The sequence below is a fragment of the Phacochoerus africanus genome, chromosome 5 (genome assembly GCF_016906955.1).
Source record: "Phacochoerus africanus isolate WHEZ1 chromosome 5, ROS_Pafr_v1, whole genome shotgun sequence".
NCBI classification, from domain to species: Eukaryota; Metazoa; Chordata; class Mammalia; order Artiodactyla; family Suidae; genus Phacochoerus; species Phacochoerus africanus.
Window position 1 is genome coordinate 108,561,236 of NC_062548.1, and position 17,052 is coordinate 108,578,287.

Consider the following 17,052-nt stretch of genomic DNA (forward strand, 5'->3'; position numbering starts at 1 on the left):
AGTGGTGAGTAGGTTAAATTCTGCAGTGAGATCAAATCAGATGAGGATTTAAAGGAAGCTCTGGTGAGTGACAGTGGTCAGGTCATAGATGATCTTAACAAGTGTTGTTCCATTGGACAGGTGGAGGGCTTTATGTAAAAGAACAGACGCTGCAGAAATAGAGGGCCAGATCAATACACAGCATTTTCATTTTGATTCATTGTTCTGGCTCAAACTCCCTTCATTTTCAAAGGTTATAGACACTTACGTGAGAAAAGTTTTAAGTTAAATAAGAACGTCTTTAATTGTTTTTATGAGACATAGGAACGGATTAATGGGGTCTTTGAATCTCTCAACTGGGAGAATTTTAAGAGTACAGATGTGGCTATTTTAAACTTGAATTAGTTAGTTTTACATGAGTGAGTAATGCCTCTGAATTCCCCTTTAAATCTGTGGTTCTTATTCCATAAGGCTGAACGTATAAAACTCCAGTAGAGTTTTTAGTTTTGCAGTGTACTTAAAGGATAAATTTACCCCATCTGAAAGTACTGAAGTTGCTAACTTGTTCATTTATTCAGAAGTCTCTGAATATTTTAGTATGCAATCAATTGTACTTTTAATAAACCATAAACCATGCTTACTGCCTTATTTATTGAATTTAATCAAAGTGACTTGATGGCTAACTAGTACAGTGCTCTCAACAGGCCTTAGACACTGGCTCTAATTACTGGAGACAGCAATACAGCAAGAGGATAAGATGATTTTATTCTTGAAAAATGGAACAAAAGAGAGCCAACTAAAATGAGTTTTGTTTGTTTGTTCAGGATCAGAGTTGGTCTGGAAAATAGAAGGCCAACACTTGAAAACTTTCCTGTGGCTCTCCCTGTCTTTTAAGCAGGTGTAAGTGACACAAGATTCCTATTAAAGAATAGCCTTCACAGCTCCTCACAGCCTCACTGCTGTGTTTGCCCAGAGGTGTAAATAGATTCAAAGGTCATCTGCCTCTTAATATCCCGTTTCTTTCCTCTTGGAGCCCTTTCAGTTCAAGTTACAGGCATTAAGATGAGGCAGCTCCCCAGTCAATCTGAGAGAATCAAAAGAGCCCTTGTACCCCCCACTGAGCCTTTCGCAATCCTCCAGGCCTTAGCACACCAAATGATTTGATTATGTTTGGTTATAGTTGCAATATTGATGGGAGTTAGAGGTGGCCAGGAAGGGTTGAACTGCACTTTATGTCCCCATGTAGTCACATAGATCAGAGTCTGTGGCATCCACATCACCTGCAGGAAAAGAATCGCCGTCATCTTTCTGAAAACAAAATGCACTGCAAAAACTTTTATAGACCTAAGAGAGCTTTGAAAAAACGAGTTGGCACAGTAACAATTTGGTTTTCATGAAGCAGTTTTCTTTGGTGAATACATAGCACTGTGTTTATACACACAGAATGAAGATCACTGAAAATCCCTTTATTTGATTTTGACAAGTTCACTGAAAAATTGACAAGAGAAACATTTTTTTAGACAGTGCTGGCCAATCCAATAAAGAGCCTGCCGAACTAAATTTTAAGTTTTATTTCAAGTATAATATAGACCCACAGACTGGGGAAGGGAAGTTGTTTTCGAGACTTTTTAAATGCTCATCGATGAATTGCTTTCTGACATATGGTAGCTTTGGGTTAGAGAAGACTCTAGCATGAAGGATTGAATTGGTATTGGGTGGAGAGCACATTTTTACTTGTTCTGAGCCCATCAATAGCAGGGAAATGTACACCCTAGTAAACACTTAGCACTGTTCCACTTCCACACTACAAACATACAATTCCATGTTCTAGAAGGTGTTCAGTGAAGAGAAGGCATGAAATCTATTGTGATGATTAAGTGATGCACAGCTCCTCTGTTTCTAGGGACTTCACACTGTGTGTGTCCCCGAATCACTCACTATTTCTGGAGAAGGAGCAGAAGACATACATGACCCTGAACCTTGAAGTTTCCTGTGAAAGTGTCCACGATTGCATTCCCTCTGATTCTGGACAGGCCTGTGTCCCCTTGGGCGTATATCTGTGCTTGTGTATAGGGAAGGGGGAGAGACAGACAATAAGGCCCTGAGAAAAATTAAGGGTCCCTCCCCCTCAAAATGCCATGCTCGGCTAGGCGATCCATACTTTCTTAGGGAAAGTAGAAAGATAAAATGAAAATGAGTTTCATGTCATTTTATTTTGAAAACACATTTTATTTATGTTTACTGACTTCTGTAATAATACAATAACTTTGACATGACAGTTATATTGTGTAGAAGCAGATATGATTGAACTAAAATGGCATTGTACTAGCTTTGAACAAAGCAAACCTTTGAGAAAAGGTAGAGGAAAGAGAAAATCCTGTTGTTTTTGGTTGTCCCGCATAAATCATAGCACATGGGAAGTAGAAAATGCCTTTAGCAAGAAGAGTAATGAACTAATAAATGAAAAAAAATCCCCATTGAATTGCAAGATCTTTTATGAATACAAGTATTCCAAAAACAGGAATTATATCAAAGCTCTTCGTACTTTCCACAGTGCCTAGCATTTGGTGTGTATTCAATAAATACTTTTTGAATGAATAAAGTACATTCCAGAGTCTAGATGACGTTTTACTTGCTCTGGTGAACTTTTTCAGAACAAATTCTTTTCATATGCCAAAAGGGAGATTGGGAATAAGATTATAGGATGCAGTGGAACTGAGGTCAAACAAGGCAAGAGGGCCAGGGCCAGGGAGTACACAGGAGGCAAGGTGTTCTAGGAGGTTGGTTTTTGTTTTTGTTTTTGTTTTTTTTGGTGAGGTGGCTCAGGTCTAAGAACCTCATGGTATGAGAGACATGAGGCCCAGCAGCTCCAGCACATCGATGGTCCTTTGGCCCCACGCCATCCTAAAATGCCCTCTTCAAGTCCTGAGCTTTCTGACAGTAAAACCAGTTTGGGGATCCTGCCTAATCTACCAACCCCCAAAACAATTGCACTTCAGCACTGGCTTGGGAAAAATAACATTTCAAGATCAAAGGGGAATTTTCCAGCATTGTCCCCAAACCCATCTGCAATTAAAACAAAACCAAACAAAACCAACTTTTCTCTGGCATTTAACCTTTATTCAAGAGGACTTCACGAAAGTGAAAGATCTGGTAAAAACCAACTTCCCTGGGTGGAGTGAAGACTGTGTTGTTTCATCGCAGCCACAAACATAAATGTTGCTTATGAGATCGTTTGCAGGTTTTAAAGGGGAGGGTGTGAAAGAATCTGGGGAGCTTTGGATTCAAAGGATGGTGGAAAACCTGAGGGCTCATAAAATTGGAAGCCTTCAAAATTTTGTCCAAATCTCACTTAGGGAGATAACAAGACAAATGAGGAGGAGGCATTTATGTATAGCAGAGGCTGCAGAACAGAACTTGAGTGATACACAACATTAATGTGCTCCAGATTTCTTAAAGTCTTTGCTGATGTAATCAAGAAACACAAATCTACTTTATTCTTCAGCGAGGTGCTTGTAAAAGAGAGAAAATCTTTTCCTATCTGTCTTCTAGCTACAAACTTCTCTTTCTCCATCCTTCTCCTTTTCTCTTCCTGTCTCCTTTCTTGCCTTTCATCCATCCCTAAACATGTTCCAAGAACCAACTGTGAAGTTGTTAGATTTACTGAGGGATATGGGACACAACTCCTGCCTTCATGGAAATAATGACACAAATACACATTCCAATGAGGCCTGAATGCATTATGTCCTTCATTTGCAGTGGCCTTGTAGAGAGGGCAGCTGAGGGTGTGGGAGCACCTGGTTCTCTAATCTGAAGGATGGACACATGGACAGTGAGACAAGGGAGTAGCTGGACATTTTGTATGTGTGAGGTAGGGTGTTCTTAACAAAGAAATGAAAAGGAATGTTAAGTTCGTGACTCTGGCATCCTGAATGGACTCCAAAGGCTTATGCTGAGTATATTTCAAAGGAAAGAAATTCAACCTACTAAAGAGGAGAAGCCAAATTTGTGCCATGGGCTGTGCAAATTTCATCTTCATTATTTCAATTAGCTCTCATGATAACCTTAAAAGGTACTCATTTTACACATTTCAGTTGTAGAAACAAAAGCTTAGGGAGAGATTCACACATTGTCTAAATTAAACTGTGACTGTAAGCACAGGTCTGTCTGACTCTCACATTTCTTTGGGATTAGGGAGGTTACGAAAGATGATAGGGGAATCTGGGTTTCTTTTGTGTATCATTTCACAATGCTTGGAATGTGATAGAAATGGCCTTCTTATTTCTAGTGCTCTATTGCACACAAATCCCATTATAATAAAAATTAGGCACTTCAGACATTTTGCTGTAGTATCTTTTATTGTAGCCAAAGAGTTAATTTTTCATCACAGTCTTCAAAGTTATCTAAATCCCACCCATCCCAGAACAGATTCAGATATAACTAGCTAGCCCCAAGATTAAAAATAGATCATAGCCCATCTAAGAAACACAGTTATGAATCCAATCTAAGTCAAATCTCACATAGGCATTTTACCAATAAATAAAGTGAACCATCTACTACTTTTCAAAACAGTTAATTGAATATTTTAGAAGAATTTCTAACTGCAGTATCATTGTCTTGCCATTCCCTAGTGCTTAGCCCTCTAATTTGAGATCTACTGGAGGGCAACATTTGCAAATTAGAAACATAATTGAAATCCTTTCCTGGATAAATTTATGTTTATCCCTACGTACAATTAGTGGAATCATTTAAAATGGTATGGAATCTTTTTTTTTGCACATCACTGGTTTCTTGTTTTTCTTTGATGGAATTGTGGTTGGAGATGATCCTCAGAAAAAGCAAGTCTTCTGCTTTAAGAACAGTAGGAGGAAAGGAATGAGGACATTGCTGGGGAATAACAATCATCTTTCACAGTGTTGGGTCCTCCCCACTTCCTTGAATTTTGAACCAATCTGAGTTAAAGATATTGTTGAGAGACTAAATCTGAACAGACTTTTAAAAACTGGGTAATTGAAAGATGTGAACAAAGAGCAATTTTATACTCAGACCAGCACAGAAAGGAGGCTGCATTCATTGATGTTTAGTTATTAATTAAATTCAGAGTTTTAAAAGCAAATGAAATCTGCCAAACAGAATGAACAGAAAAGCCACAGACTGGGAAAAAATATTTGGAAATTGTATATCTGATAAACATCCAGAGTATACATATTTAGAACAAAAACAAACAAACAAACAAAAAAACTTAAAAAATTAAGAAAACAACCCAAGGAAAAATGGGCAGAGATCTGAATAGGCATCTCAGCCAAGATGACACACCAATGAAAAATAAGCACATGAGAAGATGCCCAACATCATTTGTTATTAAGGAATTGCAAATTAAGACAACTGTGCATCTATACTAGTACTGAATAAACATGTAAATGAATGTATGGATGGTGGAAGCTACTGAAGAGTAGGAGGTTATAGATAGGTGGAGGGAGAAAGGTAGAATAAATCATTTAGTGCTGGTCTATGGGGGATACATAGATATGGACTCATGTTTAATACAATGTAGATATAGTTGGCTAAAAGTAGAAACAATTATAGATAAGTGTGTATGCACAAGTTACTATGCATACATTTCTAAGCTCTTTTTGCTGAGAGAGCCTGCAAGAAATGACACCCCAGTAGAAATGAGCACACCCAGAGCCCATGTATTGATTTCTAATACCATTCTCCAAGAAAAGAAACCAAGGCTCCTTGGAGAAATGGCTGAGTCTAGGGCAGGTGCAGCTAATATATAAGATGAGCTTGGACCATATTGTAATACCAAAAAGTAAAAAGAGTGCCCATAAGAAAATATGATGGGAGTAGTTGAAAGATGTACTTGAACCAACTGAAGGGTCAGCTCCTGAATGGCTAAAATTGGAACAATTAGAGTGACAAAATAAACAACGTAGTATTGGATTATAATCCAAAATGTAAAATAAATATCCACGAGTTTATTCTGATATGAAGATTTGATTGAATAAATAAATGAAGAAGAATAGACAAATCTCTTGTTCAGAATTCCAAATAATTTGTGCAGTTACTTGACTCTCAAGAAGGTAAAGCATAACTCTGCCCCATCTCCCAACCATCCCTTAAGTGTGGTCTAAACATAGTAACTTTCTTCCAAAGGGTATGGTATGAAATGGGAAGAGTATTTTATAGTACAGAAATTTGAGAAACACTACGGTCAGCCATGCAATCAAGCTCAACGTCAATGGTGGATAGTATATACCCTTGATAGGATGTGAAAAAAATGGCACTTTCATGCTGTTTTTTTCTCAAACTCATAAACCCCAGTCTAATCATGAGGCAAATAGCAGACAGATATAAATTGAAGCACATTCTACAAAATGCCTGGCAACTTCTCCTCAGAGTCATCAGAAACAAGGAAAATCTGAGAAATTGTCATAGTGCAGAGGAGCCTAAGTAGATGTGACAGCCAAATATAATGTGGTATCCTGGGTGAGATTCTAGAATAGAAAAATTATATTAGTTAAAACCAAATAAATCTGAAAAAAAGTATGGATTTTAGTTAATAATAATGTATCAGTATTAGGTGTGACATTTGTTGTAACAAACGTAATATAAGATATTGACAGTTGAGAAAACTGAGCGCTGTGTGCATGGGAACTTTCTGTGCAATCTTTGCAACTTTTTTGTAAATCCAAAACTAGCCTAAAATGAAAAGCTTATTTTAAAAACAAACAAAAAATAAGCTTGCCTGTGAGTATAACCTGAATTGAGGTCATAACATTTTTAGTAAGTAATTGTGGTAGCACCAGCGCAAAGGCAAATGAAGCCAGAAAAATATCAAGATGGAAACGTCTACATAGTTGTGGAAAGCCTCTGAAAATTTTGGTTTTACATCTACTTCGGAACATGCTATAAAATGGAAAATTATCTTTCGTGTGTTTTTTTTTTTAAACCACCATTTCACTATTTATAGTCTTTTTCACCGTATATGTTCCAAAATTACCTTTCCACTCTCATTTCCCACTCATTTAAACAAATCTGTCCTCCAGGAAAAACTGGTCTCTGCATCATCTGCTAAACATGCACAAAAAGGACCTTATGCTCAAAGCTGTTCTCCTCATTCCAAGAATGCATTTTCCTCTTGCTTTTCTAACCGTCCATCCATAAGTTCTAACTATCCAGGTGAATTCTTTGGCTTTCCTTGATTCCTCAGCTGAAAGAGATCCCATCATCGTCTAATCCACACTTTCTCTGTACTTCTCAAGGCAACCATATACTATTTTGTATCATGGCATTGTATACGTAGCTTCCCTATTGGCTATTAAATACTTTGATTTGTGCACCTTTATTTTTTCCTTTGCTCCCTTCATGGATATATGCAGAAGGTTGATCTCATGAATTTTATCATGATGGACAGTCATTTTTAGTTAAGGGGAAACCGTGAGACCTAAATCAATTGGACTGGGTTAAAAATAAAATTTTAATTATTCATTGTAGAAGTCATTTGATGGAAAGGGACAGCTACATTTTCTCAACATCTGTTATTATTGTGGTCTCTCCATTTGCAGTCGATAATGCACTGAGTCAATGCATGTCAGGTAATGCCTCTTGCGTGGGAGCCATTATTACGATAATTAATAACAATGGCAGCTCAATTGATAGGAACTTGGCAATGTGTGTATCCTTATCTTCGAAGTTCCAAATGGTTTGGAATTTGGCTTTTTGTGAAACCATTTAATAGGAAAGTGTGTGTTTAGAATTTGTTCCCAGCTCAAAGACTGACCCTTATCTCTAAAGTCCTTAATGAGAAAGCACCTGACAAATTGACTGGCACACTCTACTCCTCCGAGTAATTTCCCTTCCTGCCAAATGAGTCTCTTGCAGCCTCCACTTCTAACTGAGAAACTGTTGAATGATGAACAGTCTGAAGTCAATGTCTGAGGCTTCAGAAAGCTCTTTTCAAAAGGTGATTTTGCAAAGAAAAATTCACTTATTTAACAGGTAGAAAATCAATCAATTAAAAAAATTGTGCCAGTTAACAACTTGATGGGTTTGACTTGGCTGAATTGACTGATGGGTTTAGTACTGCATGGCTCCTCCAAAAGGAATATTCATGATGACTGTCATGGAGTTCTTTTGCTTAATAAAATATAGTTCCACAGAATAGCACTGCAAATAAACAAAAATCAAATGCATTATAAATTTTCACAATTTTATTTGAATCCACTCATAAAGACTTCCTAATTAGGATTTATTACTCATTTAGTTATAAACTAACTTGTTAAAACTAAGCAAATATTCAATAATACCTAGAGTGGGTAGAATTAATACCATGATAAAAATGCAAGAGAAAATAGCTGGCCTTATTTCATTAAAAATAAACTACCAAATAAAAGCAAAAGTTTTCCAGTGAAAAAAGATCATCAAAATGGGGCTAGAAAGACTATAATCATTGACTCCACTGTGCTTATCTGGAGAAATAGTAATTTGTTATAACATAAAAATGTTTCTATTGTGTGAGATAGTAATTTTAAAATAAAATGGAACTTTGGTACATTTTATGTAACCTTTAAATCATGTGTTCAAGAATACTATTTGTGGAAAACACTCAAGATATAAGTTTAAAGGGTTAAGAAATTGGTGGGGAATCAAGAATTGATAAGGTGAGATGCACTACTTTTTCAAGAAGCTTAGCTGAAAAGAATGGGCTCATGAAGACAGTATGTAAATGGGATGACAGAGTAAAAGAAACTTTTAAAAAAGAGTTTTTAGGATAAGCTTGATTATTTTAATGAGCTCAGGAGTAGTGCCAGTAGTGAAGAAGAGACTGAGAATTAGGAGAGAAGAAGTTGATCAGAGTGAGTCAAGAGCAAAGACACATAGGTTCTCCTGGAACAAAATGATGATTCTTCATCCTTGAGCCTGGAAGGCGGAGGAAAATGTGGGTGAATACATGGATACTCACTGAAGTCAAGTGTTTGAGGGAAGGGTGAAGATTTGGAAAAATTCTTAACAAAATGAAAGGGGAAGATAACTAAGTATCAGTAAATACATTGCTGAGCAGGACAGGAGGGCCCATACCTCGTAGGGGCCCTAATACTTGTGGTGGCTTCATGATACTCTTTTGCTATGCTTAACAATTTGTATATCATAACAATGATAGTGCTTTATTATGATAAGCACTTTACTTAGATTAGCTCATTTAGTCCTCATAGATAGCCTCTGAAATAAATACAATTATTATTTCAATGAGGCAGTGAAAGCTTTGAGGATAAAAAATTTGTGCATCGCTGGTAGGTGTTACAATCAGTACTTATTTTAACCCAGGTAGTCCAGACTAGAGACTGAACTTATGTTGGGCTGTTTAGGTTTAGAGGAATCTTGTTTTAAATCAGAGAATTCGGGAGTTCCCATCGTGGCGCAGTGGTTAACGAATCCGACTAGGAACCATGAGGTTGCCTGTTCGGTTCCTGCCCTTGCTCAGTGGGTTAATGATCCGGCATTGCCGTGAGCTGTGGTGTAGGTTGCAGACGCGGCTCGGATCCCGCGTTGCTGTGGCTCTGGCCTAGGCCAGTGGCTGCAGCTCCGATTCGACCCCTAGCCTGGGAACCTCCATATGCCGCGGTAGCGGCCCAAAGAAATAGCAAAAAGACCAAAAAAAAAAAAAAAAAATCAGAGAATTCTATGGTTAAAGATCAAATAAACCAGGAGGTTTCAGTAGTGCTAGGGGGACTGAATTGTTCTGTTGGATTATAAGAACTGTTCATGCAGGCAGGCTGAAAAAAGAAGTGAGTCAGGAAGAACGGCCAACTGGTAACCCTTGGCGGACCAAGGAACTGACGGTCATTCTAGGGAGAAGTTGTAATGGGGATGAAATACAGCATCTCTATAGGAAGAGGAGATTATGGCCAGAGGACAGGATGATGGAAGTTTCTGAGGTGGTACGTTTCTGAGTGATGACAGGGTTCAAATTGTCACTGGTATGAATGCTGGAATGGATGAAGTAAAGAGGAAATGAAGGACTCAGGATCATATGAGAAGTTAAGAAGGGGTGGTGGGGAGTTCCCATTGTGGCTCAGTGATTAACGAATCCGACTAGGAACCACGATGTTGCGGGTGCTATCCCTGGCCTTGCTCAGTGGGTGAAGTATCCAGCGTTGCTGTGAGCTGTGGTGTAGGTTGCAGATGCAGCTCGGATCCCGCGTTGCTGTGGCTCTGGTGTAGGTCAAAGGCTGCAGCTCGGATTGGACCCCTAGCCTGGGAACCTCCATATGCCATGGAAGCAGCCCAAGAAATGGCAAAAAGATCCAAAAAAAAAAAAAAGGGGATGGTGGTTTTCTATTTATAAAAAACTGTGTTAAAGGATATTTATTTTTTAATTTTTTTTTTATTAGAGTATAGTTGATTTATGGTGTTACGTCAATTTCTGCTATACAGTATAGTGACCCAGTCTCATATATATATATATATACACACACACACATACATATATATGTATATGCATATATCTTTTTTCTCATATTGTCTTCCATCATGTTATATTTTTGAATAATAATTTTTATTCTGAAGATATTTATGTCCCTGCTATAAGATATGCAGTGTTCTAGGCTGTCAGGTACATCAGTGAGCAAAAGAGACAAACTTGCATTCCTCACCAAGTTTGCATTCTAGTGTTGATATGTCAGGCAGGGATAAGTGACCAAGGGAAAAATTACGCAGGGAAGGAGAATTGATATTGTCAGAGCAAGGAGTGTGATTGTTATAAAGGGTGATCAGGCAACAGGAAGGGACTAGTGTTGCCAAAAGGATTAAGTGATGATTCACAAAGATGGGGAAGAGTGTGTGGGACATGTCAAATTTTGTTAGCGTCTAAGAATAGGTCAAATTTTGATTGACTGATTTTGAGGTGCTCATCAAACATCAAGAGGAAAAATGAATATTAAGTAAAGATTGAATATAAAATTTTGAATTTCAAAGAGAAATTCAGAAGTTGGGGCTAGAGATAATAATTTGAAAATTATTATATAGACAATACAAAAAATGAAAGGGACCATTAAGGAAGAGAGCGTTGGTAAAGACATGAAATACACAGATGACTCTATGCAGGGATGTTACTAAAAGGCTGGGATATGAGATAAATTCAGCAAAGAAACTGAGAAAAAAAATGACCAGAGAAAAAGGAGGAAAACCAAAGTGATACATACGATTAAGTGATTACGATTTCATTACTTGGATTCAGAATGGACTTTACGGATCCTCTGGAACAACTACTTCATTTTCCAGAGAGAAAACCAATTCCCAGTGAGTTGGTGGCAGAGCAGGGGCAAGAAACACAACATTCAGAAATCAGTCGCACTTCTGTATACTAACAATGACATATTAGAAAAGGAATACAAAAATACAGTACCTTTTAAAATTGCACCCCAAAAAATCGAATACCTGGGAATACACCTGACCAAGGAGGTAAAAGACTTACATGCTGAGAAATATAAAACATTAATCAAGGAAATTAAAGAAGATGTAAAGAAATGGAAAGATATTCCATGCTCCTGGGTTGGAAAAATTAACATTGCAAAAATGGCCATACTACCCAAAGCAATCTACAGATTCAATGCAATCCCTATCAAATTACCCTGGACATTTTTCACAGAACTAGAACAAACAATCCAAAAATGTATATGGAACCACAAAAGACCCAGAATTGCTAAAGCAATTCTCAGGAACAAAAACCAAGCAGGAGGCATAACTCTCCCAGATGTCAGGCAATATTACAAAGCCACAGTTATCAAGACAGTGTGGTACTGATACCAAATCAAATGAATTTATAATGTTGAAGGTGGAAAAAGTTGCTGCATGCTTATAGGTTGATGGATGCTAACCATGGGAGAAGGAGAATTTTTGGTGTGGAGAGGGGGGCAATTCTTGGAGCATTACTGAGACTTAAATGAGAAGAAATGAGAGTCAGGCACAGGTGGAGAGGTTGCTCTTGGAAGCACCAACACCCTATCCACATTTGCAGCTCTAAAGTTGTCAAGAATCTAGAATACCAGCTGATTGGTGGCAGAGACACTATTTATCCTGGATCTGCACATACCACATACCACTCAACATTGTGTAAATTCTAGTAAGTAATGGTTAATTGAACATGGAGATGGTACAGTGGAATTGCCCTTCTGCTGTCAAGGAGAACATGATTGAATAGCTGAATGAGCAATGTTAATAAACTGTGACAATTAAAAATCTGTGTGGTAACCTATGAAATGGATATTTAGTGTGACTTGCCCTTTCAGAAGTGAGATTCCTTTATTGAAAACTACAGTCTGTGTAATGGGGGTTATTACCTCCTCCCAATCCTCATCTTTTCTACTGAAGGAAAAAAAAAATTGTTTTTCATCCATATTGGTGTCCTCATTATATTTCACGGTTGTTTAAAATTTCTCCCTTAGAGCCGATCTCTGTAAATAGGACCTATTTTTGTAAACAGAAAGAAGCTGTATGTTCTTTTACCTTTTGATTTTCAGAAAATAAGGTATGTTAGAGTGGAAAGAAATCTGAAATAGGAATCAGGACACTGTGTTTCTTGCCCCGGCTCTGCCACTAACTCACTGGGAATTGGTTTTCTCTCTGAAAAATGAAGTAGTTGGTCCAGAGGATCCGTAAAGTCCATTCCGAATCCAAGTAATGAAATCATAATAACAATCTAAATAATTCAGAAATTCACAGCTGATGCCCTTTATTTTTATATGCCCAAAATATTCTATGTCAAGATAAGGCACATTTATATTGTTGAGAGGTTACCAATCATCCATGCATTTATATCCTACAGGGTTATTGTGAAGATTAAAAAAGGAAATGTGAAAGAAATTCACAAACTGTAAAGTGAAATACTGTCAGTCATTAATAACGCATAGACACTGAAATATTACATCCATTACTATCATCCAGATTCTGCTTTTTCTATATGGCTTTTGGGACATCAAATAAGTCAGTAACCAAGGAATGCAAATGGGAAAGGAGGAGATGTTACTTGAAGAAAGTGTACAAATTGCCTTTTAAACTTTTTGTTGTTGTTGAAAAATGGCCTTATGCTACGGCTAGAGTAAAAAGACTTTAAGACCCAGGGAGTGGCATTAAGATAAACCTAAGGGCTGGATGTATTGGCATTTTTTTTTTTTTTTACCATTAAGCTTATGTATACATAGGAGTAGCATGGAAAGAAATAGTCTCAAGTTTGTTTATTTTAGAAACAAAACAAAACCCAAGTTGAAAATGATAATTAATGTGATAATTAAAAATTTTAAGGTTAAATCAATAATCTAACAGTTATATTATCCTAAGGCTATTTTTACTTCCTTCCAAAGTTATTCCTTTGTGCATAATTCTCATTTTTTTTTTCTGTTTGTGTATACTCATTTATTCATTCATAGGAAGAAATTTAATGATAGGCATCTACCTGGCAATCTGCATTTTTTTCACGTAACAAGAATTGTGCCTTCCTGCTGGAGAAATTGACGGAAAATATATAACATCAACAGTAACAATGAAAATACATTTAAAATTTGCGTAGCATTCATTATTTTCAGAGCAGCTTTGCAGTTATCTCACATTATTCCAGCAAAGCCCCTTATTTGCCATATGCTCAGGCAAGTCACTCAACCTCTCTGTGCCACAGTTTCCTTATCTGAAAAATGGGGTTCAGATTAATACTTTGTTCAGAGAGTTGTGTGAAGATTAAATGAGTTAATCTATGTAAGACAGTTTGTCATCCTGTTGCTATAGTTTATTATAATTACCATTATGATTATCACTCCCTCTTAGTAGTTTGGAGATTATAAATGTATTAGTTCCTAGTGCCATTTAACAGTAGTTGGAATGACTGATCAACCTTAAGAGGTATAAACTCAAATGTCAAAAGCTGTGCAGCAGTAATCTAAATGAACACAACATGACAGGGGCCATTGTGGCACGTTTGCACCTCTAAAACCTGCAACTCCTGCTTAGCCCCGGCAGTGTTGCCAGATAGATATACAGGAATAGAGTCCTAGCCTTGCCACACTGTCCAATTCAAGACGGTGGAGATTTAGATTTTATTTAAACTCCTGACTTAAAGAAAAGGTGAGTTATTCAATTTTTGGTAAAACATGGCCAAACACACACAAGTCTGTGTGCAGTTTTAGGACCAGGGTCAGCAGCTTCCTATGTGTTCTCATCACTGCAGTGTGCACACTAGGCCCTTGATAAAATCCTACTTGGCTATAAAAGCTAGGGAATCATAGATAATTGGAGGATTAAGTCACCATTAAAATAGATATGTAAACTTTTTCTCTTTCTTTCTTTCTTTCTTTCTTTCTTTCTTTCTTTCTTTCTTTCTTTCTTTCTTTCTTTCTTTCTTTCTTTTTTTTTTTTATGGTTGCACGCATGGTATATGGAACTTCCCAGTCCAGGGACTGAATCCAAGTCACAGCTGTGACTTATGCTACCACTGCTGCAATGCTGGATCCTTTAGCCCAGTCACCAGGCCAGGGATCGAATCCATACCTCTGCAGTGACTCGAGCTGCTGCAGTTGGATTCTTAACCCACTGCGCCACAGGGGGAAGTCAGATGTGTGAACTTCTTAGTGTTGATAATGGATGGATTGGAAAAATCTAAAATAATAGATGAAGATGAAAGAGGCACTGGCTAGATACCACGGACATGATCCTTAAAGGACTTCGAGGATGAAGTAAAGTACATTTTATAAATTCCTTCCTCTTTTGGGGGAAAGAATGAAGGGCAGCAATAAGTTAGGCAGGAAGATAGGAAGTATAGCCGTGGGGGAGAAAAGCACAAAACAAAAGTGTTTTTTTAGACACTCAATCCGTGCTTTTCTATGTTGTCAGGCTGCTTTGAAATTAAATGAACAATTGTACAAATCTTGCCAATCTACAGAACACTAACTGAACCTTCCTTGGGGGTCCCAATACAGTATTTATCTGCATTTGAAATCTAGGTGGTGATTACTGATGCTCTGCCTATGTTTAGGGAGGTAGATGTTGAAGGTACCATTTTAGAACCAGATAAATGTGATTCTCTGATTGTGTTGACAGGAAAAAAAGCTTGTCAGTGATGCAGACAAGTGATTCATCTTTGATGAGTTTCAATTTTATGGAACCTACCATTCTTTGTGACTTTTAAAAAAACATTTAAAATCACTTAAATCCTAGTTCTTTGATGATTCCTTTGTCACAGAGGGAGACTCAGATAATTGAAAAGGGATGAGTCATAATGAGTTTTCACTGATGCATGTTGCCTCTCATCACTAATTCCACTGATATCCTATAGGCAACATAAAGAGCCTCTCATCTCACTGATTGGTGGCATGAAAAGGCCTACATCTGACACAAAGAGCTTGACTCTGCCCTTTCTGAACTGGATGGACTTGCCTAGGGACAGAAAGGAAAATGCCTTTGTTCTCTGACCCTTCTTCCTACAAAAGCTCTAATCCAGTCAGTTTTATTCCTGATTGATTGGAGAATACCCAGACACCATCCTCCACCATTATCCTTCCAGACGTTTGTTCCACATTTGCACCTGCTCTCAATTGCTATTCCTTTGGGGCTATTAGAGGACTTAGATAACCATGGTGTAATTCCACATGTGCTATGAAAGTTCCCCCCCCCCCCTTTTGGATATATTAGCTATTCCATCATTGGTTTGCTTTGCTGATATTTAATTGTAAGACAGTTTTATATTTCAGTCCCACAGGCAGTTGATAAATGAGTGTGTAAAAATATTTTAAACAACATATGGGTCGTTTGTCCTCTCTATTTTTGCATCCTCAAAGCTTGCAGTCCCTGATGACTATATAGTCCTCCGTAAATGTTAACTGAACCAGATCAAAATCTTAAGGGAGTATCATTCTAGAAATGTTTGTAAACATTTATGTGTTTTAAAGACATTGATATTTAGATATCTTGATGAATTTGGTGGAGTCAGATTAGGACACTGCTGAATTAATAAACAATTGCTCTGACATGGTGACTATAACCATCTGGACGTATAAGCAGAATTCTTTATGTAAGTGAACAAAGACTTCCAAATACCAGGAAGAGGGAAAAAGCGTGTCACCAAGTCTGTGCACATTGCAGGAAAGGTACAGGGTGTTAAAAATCATTGAATTAAAGAGCTTAGTCTTTAGTTTCTCTTTTCATCTTCAGTTCTGGTTCAAGGCAAGATATTTGTTCTCTTAGGAAAGACGTGGTAGTGGGGACAGAGCAGTGATGTGCTGGGCCATGTTGGAGTCTGAAGTAAAAGGAAAAATTAGTAATATTGCTCCTGATTAAAAGAGTTGATATTTTGTTCATCATGTATTAATTTTTATTTTAAAGATATTTTATTAATATATTCTGGATTACTGAGTTTTTTGATGCTCCCTTAAATTTTGTACCCAAGGCAAGTACCTCATTTGCCTTACCCTAGTCCCAACGCAGGATATGAGAGTGGAAATATATTTTCTGGCTGGTATAATTTAGGAAAAAACTTAATCTCACATCTTAATGTGATGCTGAGTCATTAAGGAACAAGTATAAAAAAAACCTAATCTATTATTTTAATAAGGGAGGAAAATGTTATGTTTTGGAAAGACATATCTATAGAAATAAAATTATAAAAGCTTTTTAGTTAAAAATGCTTTCAGCTATAAGAAGTGGCATATTCAAATTATATAGGCTTAAAATTATGAAATCTATTTTTCATAAATGGCTGGAGGTAGGCAGCTATGGAATTCCTTCCCTTGGTTTCCGAGTAGTTGTTTCCTCATAGTTGTAAACTACTCCAATACTAGCAATTTCTTTCATTTAAATTCAGTAAGAAGGGAGAAAACCTTGCCAAGAGTATATATACCCTTTATTAGGGGTGCCTGTGCAATTGCAGAGGCCGCACCCACATATCTTTGCTCATGTCCCCTTTCAGAGTAAAGAGCCAACTTTATCTCCCAAGTAGGCTGGAAAGCTGGACTCTCACATGCACCCAGTCACATTCCTGTCCTGAATGAAAGGGTCTTAAGCAAGAAGAAGGAAATAGATACTGAT